The 14,395-nt window shown below is 31.6% G+C and overlaps 1 pseudogene; it reads left to right on the plus strand.

Moving 5' to 3' along the window:
- Window positions 1-635: 635 nt before the first annotated feature.
- LOC149567366 (uncharacterized) lies at window positions 636-11,382 on the plus strand (annotated as a pseudogene).
- Window positions 11,383-14,395: the final 3,013 nt, after the last annotated feature.

A 14,395-nucleotide genomic window follows, 5' to 3' on the forward strand; every position in this document is an offset into this window, starting at 1 on the left:
AGAAGATTTAGCCTAAGAGTTAGTGACTATAGAGCTTATCAAGGATGGAAAGACCTATCCCTCATTTCCTAGGATCTTAAACCACTGATGACTATCCTGAATGCCATGATCCTTAATAACAAGAGGGATGAAATTATACGGGGAGAAAATTCTAAAGGGTTATATTCAGTTGCATCAAGCTATTTCTCGCTATGGAATAGAATGGAGAAACCTATCTGGGCAAAGGCTTGGATGACTGGCCTCACTCCAAAAATCAATATATTCTTCTAGTTGCTTCTTCAAGAAAAAAAATCACCTTAGATAACCTAATTAAGAGGGGTCATATTATCCCAAATAGATGCAACCTATACAAGAATGATTTGGAGTCAACCAACCACCTTTTTATTCATTGCTCCTACTCCTTAGAGGTATGGGATCTTATGACCAAAGGCTATGGAGTTAGTTGGTGTAAACCGAGCAATATCCAAGAATTCTTTGGACAATGGACTAACATGTACAAAGGAATGAAGACATAGATGATATGCTCCTAGTCCCTTCCACATTTCTATTGGGGAATATGGAAAGAGAGGAACAATCATATTTTTAGAGATAGCGAAGCCCCTAATTTTGTTATCATAGATAAAATTACTACCACCATGAAGGAGAACTTTTTCATTACAAACAGGGGAGACATTGAAGAAGGAGGAAACAACATAGAAAATAAAAAGGACAGGGAGAGGAAAAGACAGGAAGCTATGTGGCTTATTCCCCCTAAAGAATGGCATAAAGCCAATTTTGATGGGGCAGCCAAAGGGAATCTTGGCCCTGTTAACTATGGAGGAATTATCAAAAATGGTCATGGAAAGGGAGTTGTGACTTTTTCTTATCCCTTAGGGGTTCAGATGAATCACTTTACAGAGGCTAGTACAGCTTGTCATATTGTTAAACTAGCTCTGGCTATTGGAATTGAGAGCCTTTGGTTGGAGGGAGACTCTTTAAATATAATAAATTATTTTAAAGGTTGCTCTAAGCCCTCCTAGACCATTGAAAATGTGATGGAGGAGATTTGATCAAACTTGGGAAAATTCAAAAGGGTCCACATCAGCCATATGTATAGAGAGGCCAACTCAGCTGTGGACTAGTTTACAAATGAGGCAATAGTCAAAAACAAGGTGACAACATGGCACAATGGAGATATCTTTTGAGTGGCCATGAAAGATATTATAATGTTGGAACATACCCATGGAAGTACAAAGGAAATCTTACATTAATTGTGGAAATATATGTAATAGTGCAAGTACGACAAGATGTTAATGAAATCATGGGAAGGTAATAACTCTCCATTATTTTGTGTACTTATGGCACATTTTATGGGTCACTTTGCCTATCCCCATTAAAATTTCCAAAGGTAATAAAGATTTAGGGATACAAAAATTGTAGGAAGTTGAAGTCTATGAGTGCATGATTTATGAACAAGACTTCAAGATGGTTGGGGAGAGGAGTAAGAAGGAGCTGACCGGGGAGGCAAAAAAATGGAGGAAAAGAATGAAGGTCTAGAACAAGTTAGAGAAGGGTGGTATAGTGAGGTACATTGAGAAACTCCATGACTTTTATAAGAAGATCACCAAGCTCATGGTGAATAACTAGAAGGATAGGCGTGTAAAAATTGATAGGGTTTCTCATCAAATCAATGTGGAAATGATAGCTCAGATCATGGAGATACCTATGGAGGGGATAAATTTTTATAGGGATAATAAAATGTCTACTAATGTAGTTAAATATTTTTTGAAGAATGAGGAAGAAGGGAAGCAACTAGTGAATGTTGAGACATACTACAAAATGGAGTTGATTAAAAAGTTGTGGAGGTATGTTTTAAGGGTAGTTATTGAATATTTTTCCTTGGACACTAGGTTTGATAGGGTCAAAACACACCACTTTGTTTTGTTAAATCATTTTAGGCATGGCACAAAAATTTCCTTTCCTTTTTACCTATTTACTTCGATGGGTAAGGGCATTGAGGGTTTTAAGAAGAAACCCAGTCCAAACCCAACCCTACATGAGGGTTTGCTCCTATTGGTCTATGAATATCTTAAGGCTCAAATGAGGGGGAAATATTTAGGCCACTCTAGGGATGATTCAAAGGCCACTAGGAGCTTGAACTATTCTAACTCTAAGGAAGTTCAAAGTCTAAGCTCAAAAGATGAGGATAACACCTCCTCAAAAGGTAAGAAGCCTAAGAGAGGGGAGAAAATTCCTCCTCCAACTAGAACTATTCCTAGTAGAAAGAGCCTTGGGGGTTTAACCCTCAATCTAGTGAAATAGGAGGAAGAGGAGTATAATGAAGAGGAAGAGGAAATGGATTCGAAGGAAGTGAAGAAGGGGGAAGATAGTGAGAAGACAAGGGAAGAAATTTCTATTTAGTCAGGAAACCCCAAAAAGAGAAAGGCCATGAAAGAGCTACAACTAGAAGAGAGAAAAGATTAGACCCCTAAGGCTTCAAACCCTTCCCTTCTCTCTCTCCATCTTTGGAGATTAAGGAAATTGTGGTGGAAGATAGTGGGGAGATAATTATGAAAGATAGAAGGAGGTGATGGAGAAACTTCAACACTCAAATGACAAAGATGGGGATTGTTAGGGAGAAATTGAACTTGCAAGTCATGGTAGACATAGAAGGAAAAGCCCATTTTGATAAACTCATAGATCCTTTTGTGGTTGCAATTTCAATTAATGCAAGAGAAATAGGGCTCAATTTTCTCAATAATGCCAAAAATAGTATGATAGATAATCTTTTCTCTATCAAGTGGTTGTTCCATGAGATTGAGGTGCTCAAGGAGAAAAGGAGACAAGAGGAAGGCCACAAGATGAGCAGTGACTAGGGTCATCTTTCTAGCCAGGAGGATCATCTCTCAAAGGTTGAGAAAAGGGTGCAAAAGATGCAGATATCAAACCAAAACTTGGCTAATCAGGTGATTGCTACCCTAAACATTCTAAATGAGAACATCCATAATCTAGGTGAATCATTGAAAAATGTAGGAATTGGTGGGGATAAGGAAGAAAAGGCCAGCTTGAACCTCAGGTGGACTGAGGGGGATATGAAAGAGACTAGGGGCCAGGTGGAACAAACTAATGATCTGAACTAGGAATGTGTGGGCGTGGAGATCCAGAGCACCAATGAGGAAGTAGAAAATTTTTAGGATCCAGATAGTGAGAAATAATTGCTAGTGGTCTTATTTTTTGCTTCATACTATCTTTAGTTTAGATTTTCTAGCTTTTGTCTCCTAGTTGTGGGCTTATCTTTTGTTATGGTTTTTGTCTCCTGGCCACAGGACTAACTTTTTTTATGGCTTTTTATAGGCAGTTGCATAGGGTCTAGGCTTTATTTAAAATTACTATTTCAAATATTATGTAAAAACTCTCAGGTTTTAAGATCCCTGTAAAACCTATTTTTCTTAATCAAAAAATAAATGGGAAATTAAAATAATGAAAAAATAAATCATAGATGCTAATATAATAAATATTTTTAAATCAAATTTGTGTTCCCCCATTAAATTATTTTCATTGGAAATTAAGTGGCAAGTTTGCAATGATTTTCTAAGTCTTACTACAATTATTATTTAAAATCCTACAACAATTTACAAGGGGTGGTTTCACTAGTAGATTTTTGGCAAATAAATGACTACGTGACTAGAACTTTTAGTCACAAGACTAAAAAAATTTAGTCACGTGACTAAAAGTGATCAAATTCTAGTAATATTTTGTTATTCATAAGTATAAATGATTAAATAAATGGCTAATTTGGTCATCAAGTAAAATCACAAGGTGAGACAAAGATAAGTGACTAAATAAATGATCAAATAAATGACTAAACAATTGATCACTTATAATTAGTTACTCAAAAAAATGACTAAATGAATGATAGATGATTTTTTTTACCATATTAATATATTCTTTAACTTTTTTTTATAACTTTTAATACATTCTTTAGCTCTTTTTTATAACTTTTATTGCCAAACTATGGAGTTTTTGACCTATCAATACATCAATATGAATTAACTTACTCAAATTTCCTTTCAACTAATATTGAACTACAAATAAACTCAAAATTATCCCAATTTGCACTCAAACTTTACAAAATCTAACTATGAACTCCTTAAAATTTAATTATACAATTAAAAATTTAGGTAAGAATTATTTAGTTATAATAGAACATTTCATCTTACTACAATAAAATGGTCTATATCTTATATTAAATAATCTATATCAGTATTAATTTAAAATATACATGGGAACATGAGCATATTATATTGGATCTAAAGATGAGGAAAGAAAATGTCGTCCTTGGTCTAAGAAAATTGCTCAAAATTTGAAAAACTCCCTCCATGCAAAATAAATGTTAAAAGAACTTAAAGTGCAAGAAACCTTCTAGTCACATATACAAAAATCACTCGTGATTATTTTTTTTGATAAATTTCAACAACTGATTATTGTTATTTACAAAATTATGACCATGCAAAATATCTCCTTTGCTTCTATTATATTATATTGTTATTATTATGTTTACAATATTTAATAGCTAGTGGATTTCAATATTTAATAAATATTGAATATGTAAAAGAATGATGCAATAATATTAATACAATAAGTTTCGCATTTAACTTACATTTATTAAATAATATAAACATTTTAAACTCATATATTGTCTCATCTTGCCTAGAATATATATTGAATATGCATTAAGTTATTATATAATATGACATTTATTAATTGAATTACAATCGTTGATATACTATATATGTTTTCATTGAATAATATTATGAAATTAAAAAAATATTTAGTATTAATTTGTGCATATGAGTTGTTTGACCAAATATCTTAGTAAAGGTTCAAAATTTAATATTATTTATTAATTTATTTATATTCTTGAAATATTTAATGCAAAACTAAAATTTCTAATAACAACACTTTCTAATTTCAAAATATAATTTGATTATAAATTATAAATTTAATTCTAATTAAAATTTTGTAATAACAACTTTTCTAATTGTAAAACAAATATTTTGATTATAATTCCTAATAATGTAATAAATTTTCTAATAGTGAATAAATATTTTAGGCAAGAGCCTACAATACAATAGTAACTTGTGAGCTTCTCATCTGGGAGGTCCTAGGTTCAAATTCGCTTCACATGTAAAAAAATAAAAATAAAAAAATAAAAAAATAAAAAATAAAAAAATAAAAATTAAAAAAATAAAAAAATAAAAATTGTAATAAATTTTTAAAATTAACATAAAATTTTATACTATTATGAAATGTTTGTGTTGTCTCTTAATAAAATTTTTTTGGGCAAGCTTGTTAATAAGATCAATATTAATAATATCAAAATATGCCAAGATTCATTATTATTATTTATTTAGTTTATGTTGAGTTGAACCCAAGACCTCTTGGATAAGAGGCGCACAATTTACCTTTGTATTGTAGACTCTTGCCTATATCAAAGTATAAAATTAAGTAATATCAGTAAGAATTTTTAATAAATTTACTATAATAAAATAAAACAATAATACCAATAGGTTATTTCTTGTGAGAACTTCTCCAATCACACCCCCTTCTCCTTCCCCTTCAACACAAATTCTATGAAAAAGGAAGAATGTCACTAGTTTAATCCCATTTTATATGCTTCATTTTGTAAAATTTGTGACAAGCCCTAATTTCCATCTGATCGCAAGAGGTACCTAGTCAGGAGAACCACACCAGCAAATGATTCAAACCCTTGGTGCAAAATCTATGGAGCTTTATAAGATTTACATGGTTTAGGATATCGATTGTCATCATTTTCGGGTAAAATTCCTTCATGCCTTTCCTTAAGATGCTTTGGCTCTTCTTCATAGTCACTTTGGTGTCATCTGTTAGGGTACCTAATAAACCATGTCAATGCCTTCATATTCGACCTTGTGCCTAAAATCATCGATGGCCTTTCAGAGTTTTGCGCAGGTGAAGTTCTATTCTTAGGGAACCAGAAAATGAGGTATTTTATTCTCAGAGGAAATGATAATTTGACCTCAAGATTTTACTTTCTTATGTGTTGCTACATTTGGTCTAAACTTTGAATGCCATTTTATGCAGTTTATCAACTCAATTGGTCAGGAGCCCAGGAATCGAAAGAAGGACCTCCTCATCTACAAATTTGTAATTTGGAGTTGGTGCCTTCATTGATGGTAGACAATAGATCCTTTTCCTGTACCAAAGTACAATGGTGTAATAAACATGAAGGAGATGAATATTTCCCCTACTTATCCCAAAATAATGGTAAGCATCTAACTTTTATTCTATTTTCTTTGCCTAGATATTTATGTATTCCCATTTCCTAAATTACTCTTCCTGTATAATAATTGATACCCTATGTCAAAATGGAGAACACAATAAGAAAAATTAGGAATGGAAAATACTAGAGAGTCTGAGAAAGAGAAAGCATAATTTTTTTATAATATAGTTTTAGACAAAAATAAAGAATTTCCTAGAATTTTTTATTTAAACCCAAATTTATCATCACTTGAGATTTACAAAGAACATAGAAAACCCCATAGAGTTGCATAACCTATTTCCCCTGCATTTTTAGTGACATCAACATAGGGGACGATTGTGTCCATATTAATTAAACATTTTCTCTATGCTGAACAATTTTGGTCATCATGGGGTCAGGGAAGAGAAAAGTCAAGAAATGATGCAAAACCTATTTGGGGAATCAGATAAAGAAGTAAACTCTGATCAAGAAGATGTTCAGCAATTTGCATGCCTATCTAATGAAGAAGGAGAATGGGAATTTGAGAGTGAAGGCCAAGCATAAATTGAAGGAGAAGGTGAACCTGAATCTAAAAGTGAAGGAGAAAGAGAAGATAGTGAGCCTGAAAAAAAGAAGTGAAGGAGAAAGGAATAGAAACTCACCAGAAAGAGATATTAGTGGCCAAAGAATGGAGAGTGATGGAAAATAAGTAGAAAGTGATGTAGAAGAATGTGAAAGAAGGGAAGCAACAAGTTGGAGACATATAGTTAGTGCAAGTGTAGTAAAGGGTCTGGAGAGCATATGGTCTTAGAGGATTAGGATAAAGAAGTTGAACAAGTCATAGAACCAAGTTAGGAAGGTGACAAACACAATATTTTACCTTCGACAACAAATATGCATGATGTTATTGGTGATTTCAATAAGGAAGAGCCATAGGAATATACCGGTTAGAATAGCTTGAAGCAAAGTGTAGGTAGGGATGTTCTAGAAGAGGAAGGAAGAGTGCAAAGGGAAATGCAATCAAATATAAAATATGTGATGAATAGGAGCAATATGAATCTGAAGAAGAGCAACCATTTGATCAAAGATAAAGGAGAAGCCAGTAGGTCAAATTTTGGATTTGGAGATTCCACTTGTAGCACCACCAAGTCTTCCAGAGAAGATGAATATCATGCGAGTGGCAAACATAATTAATGGGTATTGAACCAACACCATTTTATCCGAAGACATTTGTTGAAGACAAAGTCTTCTTTACAAATGAATATGGAGCTTAGAAATCTCTTAGATTGGAAGATAATCTAGTGTAATGGAGGGAGGTCTAAAATTGTAATGGTACCATCTCTTTTGAAAGAAATGCCCACTTTCTCAGGTGGTCAGATGGAGGTATGCAATTGCTTATTGGAAATGAAGTTGTTAGACATATCTATTCAAACTGAAAGACATGATAAGTTTTCCATTTGTGCTAGAACAAAATGCATAGATTTCATTTTCTTTAGTCTTGCTAATGTTCCTTCCTTTATAGTTTCCTTATTGTTTTCCATCTTTAACCTTTTGAGTTGTGTCAACCTTCCCAAATCATTTAGTCAAAGCCTATTTCTTACAATGTTATTTGTATTTAGTCTCATCCATGTATCTATTGAGCCAACTGCACTAAAGTATTCATGATAGTTTAGCTTAGAGATAGTACAAGGTAAAGACAATAATTAGTTACAATATAAAATATCTAAAATTTTGAACTCTATCTTATCCTTGCATTTTCTAAGATAACTGCAGTAAATAATTTCTAAGACTTCAACTTTAATATTGTATAAGGTAAACAAAAATTATTTAAAATGTCGAATATCCAAATTTTCCTTCATTGGTTCTCTTTGTAAAAAACCACATGGATTTACTGGATTATCACACCAATAGCAGATCATTATTCCTGCATAGTTATCTCCTCGGTAGGGATGGATAGATGGAAGAGGTAGAGGAGTTCATTAAAATCTATTAGCTCCTTCTTTTAGAGAAATTTTGTATTTTTTTCAGTTCTGAGTCCCTCAAGATCTATGGATACTTAAAGACTTTCAATACTTTTTTTCCAAATCTTGTTTATTTCCTATTAGGTTCAAGTTTTTTCATGTGGTTGGCCTCAATTTATAGCTGGTAGCTAATGCTTGTTCTCTAGGCAATAATATCTTGCTGCTTCTATGTGAATGATTGAGGTTTATAAGTTGGTGAATGTCATGCTTTATCCATTAAGAGAAACTTAAAAAATAATTTAGCCATGTTCTTTCACTATTGCTAATTTATAGCCTCAATGTGGCATATATTGTCATTTTTATTAAGTGTAGGCTACTATATATTCAAGGCATATTGATAGGATGATTCTATGCATTATGTTTATTGACATATTACTAGTCTGCAGTCACTTTTTCTTAGAACATGAAATTGATGAATATGGTAGTCCCACATGAGTACTAAGATGGTCATGAATCAATTTTCTACAGATAAATAGTTTCATTTATATTTGGCAAGTTTCACCTATAACTTAATTAAAGCTATTAGTCACCATATGGTGCTCCAAATTTTGCAATAACTGGCTGGTAGAGATCTAATTGGAATATGGATCACACTCCATGGTGCCCATTCGGTCAAATGATGGGTCATCTGAATGGTCATATGCTCTCATTTTGGCTATGACTTGTACCACTTCTAGATTCCCCCAAGTAACAACGAGCAGATATAGGGGCCTCTAAATGTGTTGGGCACATTTGTCAAGTTGTTGGCTATCAATGATATTTTGATGTATCTAGAGAAATCATTAGCTTGAAATTTTTGTAGATCTCTTCTTTCTCGAGTCAAGAAACTCTCCTCTTCTAGAAAATTATCACTCTAAATTGTGTAGCACATCATGTACCTTAAAGCATGCCACAAACCACATGCCTATTCAAATCTATCCAAATTGGTTCACTGAGACAACAGTTGACTAACAGATTTACATATATATATATATATGTAATTTGGAGTGGATTATTCCCTACCACCAGCCCTTCTCAAGTCCATAACATGATCATATATTGAGTGTACAAGATTTAGACTTGCATGAAGTTAGCTAGGTAGATAAAGTACTATTGCAAGGAAATGTAAATGTAAGTCTTTCCAAATAAAAACCAAGGTCTGACAAAACTAGAACTCTGGGAGTATTTCATATGATCATATCTAGTAGAACCTGAGATTTCCTTGTTGAAGAGAAAATATAATATACCTAGTATATTATATTTTGTGTTTGTGGAATACTAACCCCTCATGAACAACTAGTTTTCTAATATTTGAATTGCTTGAGTTGGAAAATAGTTGACATTAGGAAGGACTTTAATGCATGCCTTCTTTCAAGAGGTTAAAATTTTTAATGCTATTTCTTTGGTCATCCAAGTTATGGTTTTGTAGGGATGTTAATGTGTTCATCAAGTTTAGAGCTGTTTAATAAAGGCAATGCTTCTCGAGCTTTAAATGGGTCACTTTACTTTTGGTATCATTTAATTACACATTTATACAAAGATTTCTCTTGTAGAGTCTTTTTATGCTACCACATGTTGTTATTTATTATTCTTGTTGAAGCACCTAGTTTTGAGCTATGTTTATTAGGTTCATTGTAAAAACTTGACAATTCAAAGGGCCATCAATTCTGAATGTTCTAACATGGCTTTGATGAACAAAAATGAAGGAAGCACACCCAAAATCAGCCACACCAGAGCACCTCTAAATATTTATTTCCTCCCACACTAAAAATCCCAAATGAGTATGGTAGTTGGGATTAGTATCTAATAGAGTTGAAACTTTCTCGCAGTCACTGTGATTTCTAACAAAGTTTGCCATTTCTTTATTAGATCTAAAATGGAACATGTAAGTGGAGACATTGGATATTTTTCCTAGATTTACCAAATGAGTATATGTAGTGCTCTTGTCCTATCCATTTTACCTATAATATAATCTTTAACTACTGTTTACCTCATATTCTAAACATCTTCTCTTGTACTATCTAGACTTTTTAGACCAAGAGATACATTGTATTAATCTGATTCACACCTCAAAGAATCTTGCTTCACCTCAAATATTAAACATGCTCGACTATAATTTTTGTCCATTTGTCCAAATGTGAGAAGAAGAAAAAATTTAAAAGGGCATAAAATGATATATGTAAATCACTATTTTATTAATGGATTCATAGCCATATATTGACCCTGTTGTATCTTTTTGTAAATAGGTGCAGTCATATCTACCATTTTAATTATTCATTTAATTAATAGGGGTGTACTTTTGCATGATTCCATGCTATTTTTAGACCTCTATTGTGCCAACTTAAATATGTCTTGAGGTTGATTGTGAAAAGAGGTCGGGTAAGCTTTATGCATTCATAATAGATATAGGAAAGTATACGATTACTGATTTGAGATGTTTTCCATATGAAATGATTAATGTTATGATAAGTAGGTCCAATTCATTATAACAAATATTTCATTGGCATGATGTGAAATTGATTTCTTTTAAATTTATATGGCTTGCATTATATTCTGTTGATACTAAAAAACATCCAAGCATCTAGTACTCCAAAATCATTTGAGTTTATCAAAGTGGGTGATGAGGGAAAGAAAAGACCCCCATCATAGGGCTATACTTTGATATTGATAGCCACTCTCTTATAACCTCCACGTTTTCTATACAGAAATGGGATATTATGATTAGTTGGCAACACCAATTTTAGGAGATGGGGAGTGAGGAAACAAAAATAATAATTATCTTGAATTAAAGGCAAAGGAAGAATGGTAATACAAAGAGAATCTTCCTCAATGATAATCAGTCACAAAAATAAAGTATTCAACATAAGACTAGCAACAGAAGTTGAATCTCGTATAAGACAGTTCATGCATTATGTTGGAGTTCAAAATTGTTGCTAAAAGATGATTGTAGCCTTGAAATGTTTGCCCAAACTATTTCCTACACCTTGGAAGCCATATTCACAAAGTTATTGATGATTTTTTAACACTAGCAGGCTGAAAAACAGCTCAGATTTGCTAATTACGGGCTGCATTTTTTCAGTTTTAAATGAAAGGCCAATGCAATTACCAGAGAGGTATTATTAGTCATCTAAATTGTGAGCTAAGAAATTTATTTCACATAGTTATTAAATTAAATTCAATCTTATTTGAAATATTAGCAAGCCTTTTATTTTTCAAATCAACATTTGTCGAATTGGTTTTCAGCAATTATAATTTAAGAGAATGAACAAACAAAAAGCCACAACTATAATATTGTAGATGCACAATTTAAGGCATGCACAAGAAGAAAATGCATGTAGTCTGTGATTTTTCTTGACCAAAGACTTATGCTTGCTGCTAAAAACTACACTCAATCTTATGACTAAGAATTATGATTAGTGGATTTTCATAAAAATCCAATCTATAAAGTCTTCTTTATGGCTACAAGGTTTGACCCTTGGGGTATTGATTAGTTTTCAATCACTCTTGAGATACAACGAAGGAAATGATGATTAATGTCAATAATAGAAACCTCTAATATAGCACACAATATCTTGTAGGGTTTCACTTGGCTAGATGCTCATTGATGTTGATGAAGTTTTTTAGTCCCAGGCTTCAATTTTGATAAGATTCATTTGAATTAGATTTTATCAGAAGAGTTCAACAGGAATTTGAAGAAGTTGTCAAAAATGCAAAGATAGAAATGCAGAGATTGAAGTCACCACTTCATCATTCAAAGTTTTGGTTGTTTCTTTAATATGGAGAAAAAATAATAAAGCTCTAAGTCTAATTAGAATTGATTACAAATTAACGATTGGTATTAATATTTCACTAACTTTCAATTTTTGGTTGTAAAGTTCTAATTCTTTCCAATCTTCTCTATTAATAAATATTGGAAGTATGATCAAGTAATTGGAAATCCCATGTGTTCACTCCAAAGTAATTCATAATGTGGAAATAATTGGCAAATGGTGATGTATATATTTTCCTAAATTAATTATCATATCATTAAAAACCATTAAAAAAGTAATATTCGAGAGAAACATTTTTTGAAAGTTAAATACACAGAGGGAATTATGAGTACATTAAGCTATTTCACTTTGAAGAAAATATTTGATTATACTAATTATTGGTTTAATTTGAAGGTTGAAATATAGTAAATATTTTTGAAAATAGGAATTAATTATTGAAGAAGGGAAAACATTTTCATTCTACCAATAAAGACATGGATAATTTTTAATAAGGAATATCTCTTACCCTAACTCCCCCAAAGTTATATTTTAATTTATCATATGATTTTTGTGAGATATTATTTTATTTTCAAATTAATCTATGAATCTCATTATTTTATTTTGATTTTGCAGCTCTATTTACCAAATGATTAATATGATGATGCATTTTGAAATTTATTGTTTTGAAAGAATGCATCGATTTTCAATTATGAATTAGGTTTTTAATATGAAGGTTTCTGTTGGTTAGAATCTTGTTTGCATCCCTTCATGCTTTATAAAAGGGATATTATGACCATATAACAAAATAAAAAATATAAATGGAATCATATATAAAATCATATTCATAGCAAATAAGTGCATGCTCAAAGCAATATATAAACTTTCAAAGAGATATATAATATTTTTGGAGGGGATTAATGAGGAAATGTAATTGGAGCAACAATAAATTAAACTAGGTTTTTATTTTATTAATATAAAGACTTTTTTTTTGTTTAGATTGGAGATTGTAATTTTAAGTTTACTTATTTTTGATAAAACTATTCCTCTATTTCCTTGTAGAAAAGATCGTAATCTAGCACATGCTACTAGTTTACTCAAAATGGAAATAATGTCCAACTTGAGGCCTACAACTTGTATTTGGAAAAATAATACCAAGGCCTTACTAGCAAGTCCATTCTTAATATGCCCATCAAAAATTGTGTTTCATGAAACTTCATTTGATTACACCATTCTTTAAAATAATTGACATGCATTATCTATGTTCTCAAATTTAGACCACATATTTAGGAGTGGGGCTCCAAAATTTTGGTTATCTTCATCCATGATCCAATTCCTTATTGATACTTCAATCAAGTTTCAAATATTTTTTTTTTTTCTCCTCTCTTCTATCCTTCAAACACACCTCTTAATCTCTTCTTATGCTTCAACATATCTTGAGAATGGTGACATTATGGAGGGAGATGTTTATTTAAGGAGTGGTGCCTTATAATAACTAATTTCCTAAATAAAGATCACAACTTATGGTAGCTTGATTATTGTTGTGCCTTCTAAACCACACTTAGTTATCATAATACCAATATTTATTTGTCCTTTCCTAATAATCACTTTCATGTTCCATAACTATTAAAGCTTAGTTAATAATTGTATCAAAAAGGTGTTTTACCTCTTTCTTATTATTTCAAGTTCTTCAATCTTTCACTTCAGCTTATCTCTAAATGCTTTACACCAGTGACATGAACTTTGGCACATTGTCTCTCTTATTGAGATAATGTTCTTTGAACCCAACTAATGATTTTTTTAGGTTAATAATTTCTCTCAAATAAATTAGGACTTTACTCTATCCTTTGGCTACAACACCTCTTATGTTCTTCACTTGCATCTTATTTGTCTCCATTAGAAGGTTGGAGGGGTGACATAGGATACATGATATGTTTATTAGTTAAATGGCACTAGCTCAATGGAAGAGCACTTGCTTTACAAGTAGGAGGTTGGTGGTTCGATTCCATCATGCCCTAATATGATTAAATTAATGATTAAACAGACTTCCAAATAAACTACCAAATCCACTACCAAATATACTACCAAATAAACTACCAAATACACTACCAAATATACTACCAAATAAACTACCCAATATACTACCAAATAAATTACCAAATAAACTCTCCAATATACTGCCAAATAAACTACTAAATCAAATACCAAATATACTATCAAAATTACCAAATAAACTATCAAATAAACTACCACGTAACAATAATAAATGACCAAATCAATTATTAAAATAGTTTAGTCATAAATTTGGTTGTGAGATAAATGTCTGGCAATAAACTACCATTGGTCATGTGATCAAAATTAGTCATAGATCTCCAATTTTTAGTAGTTTA

This window comes from Cupressus sempervirens, chromosome 3 (assembly GCF_028749045.1).
Source record: "Cupressus sempervirens isolate cs-2001-9-10 chromosome 3, ASM2874904v1, whole genome shotgun sequence".
In the NCBI taxonomy this organism is placed as follows: Eukaryota; Viridiplantae; Streptophyta; class Pinopsida; order Cupressales; family Cupressaceae; genus Cupressus; species Cupressus sempervirens.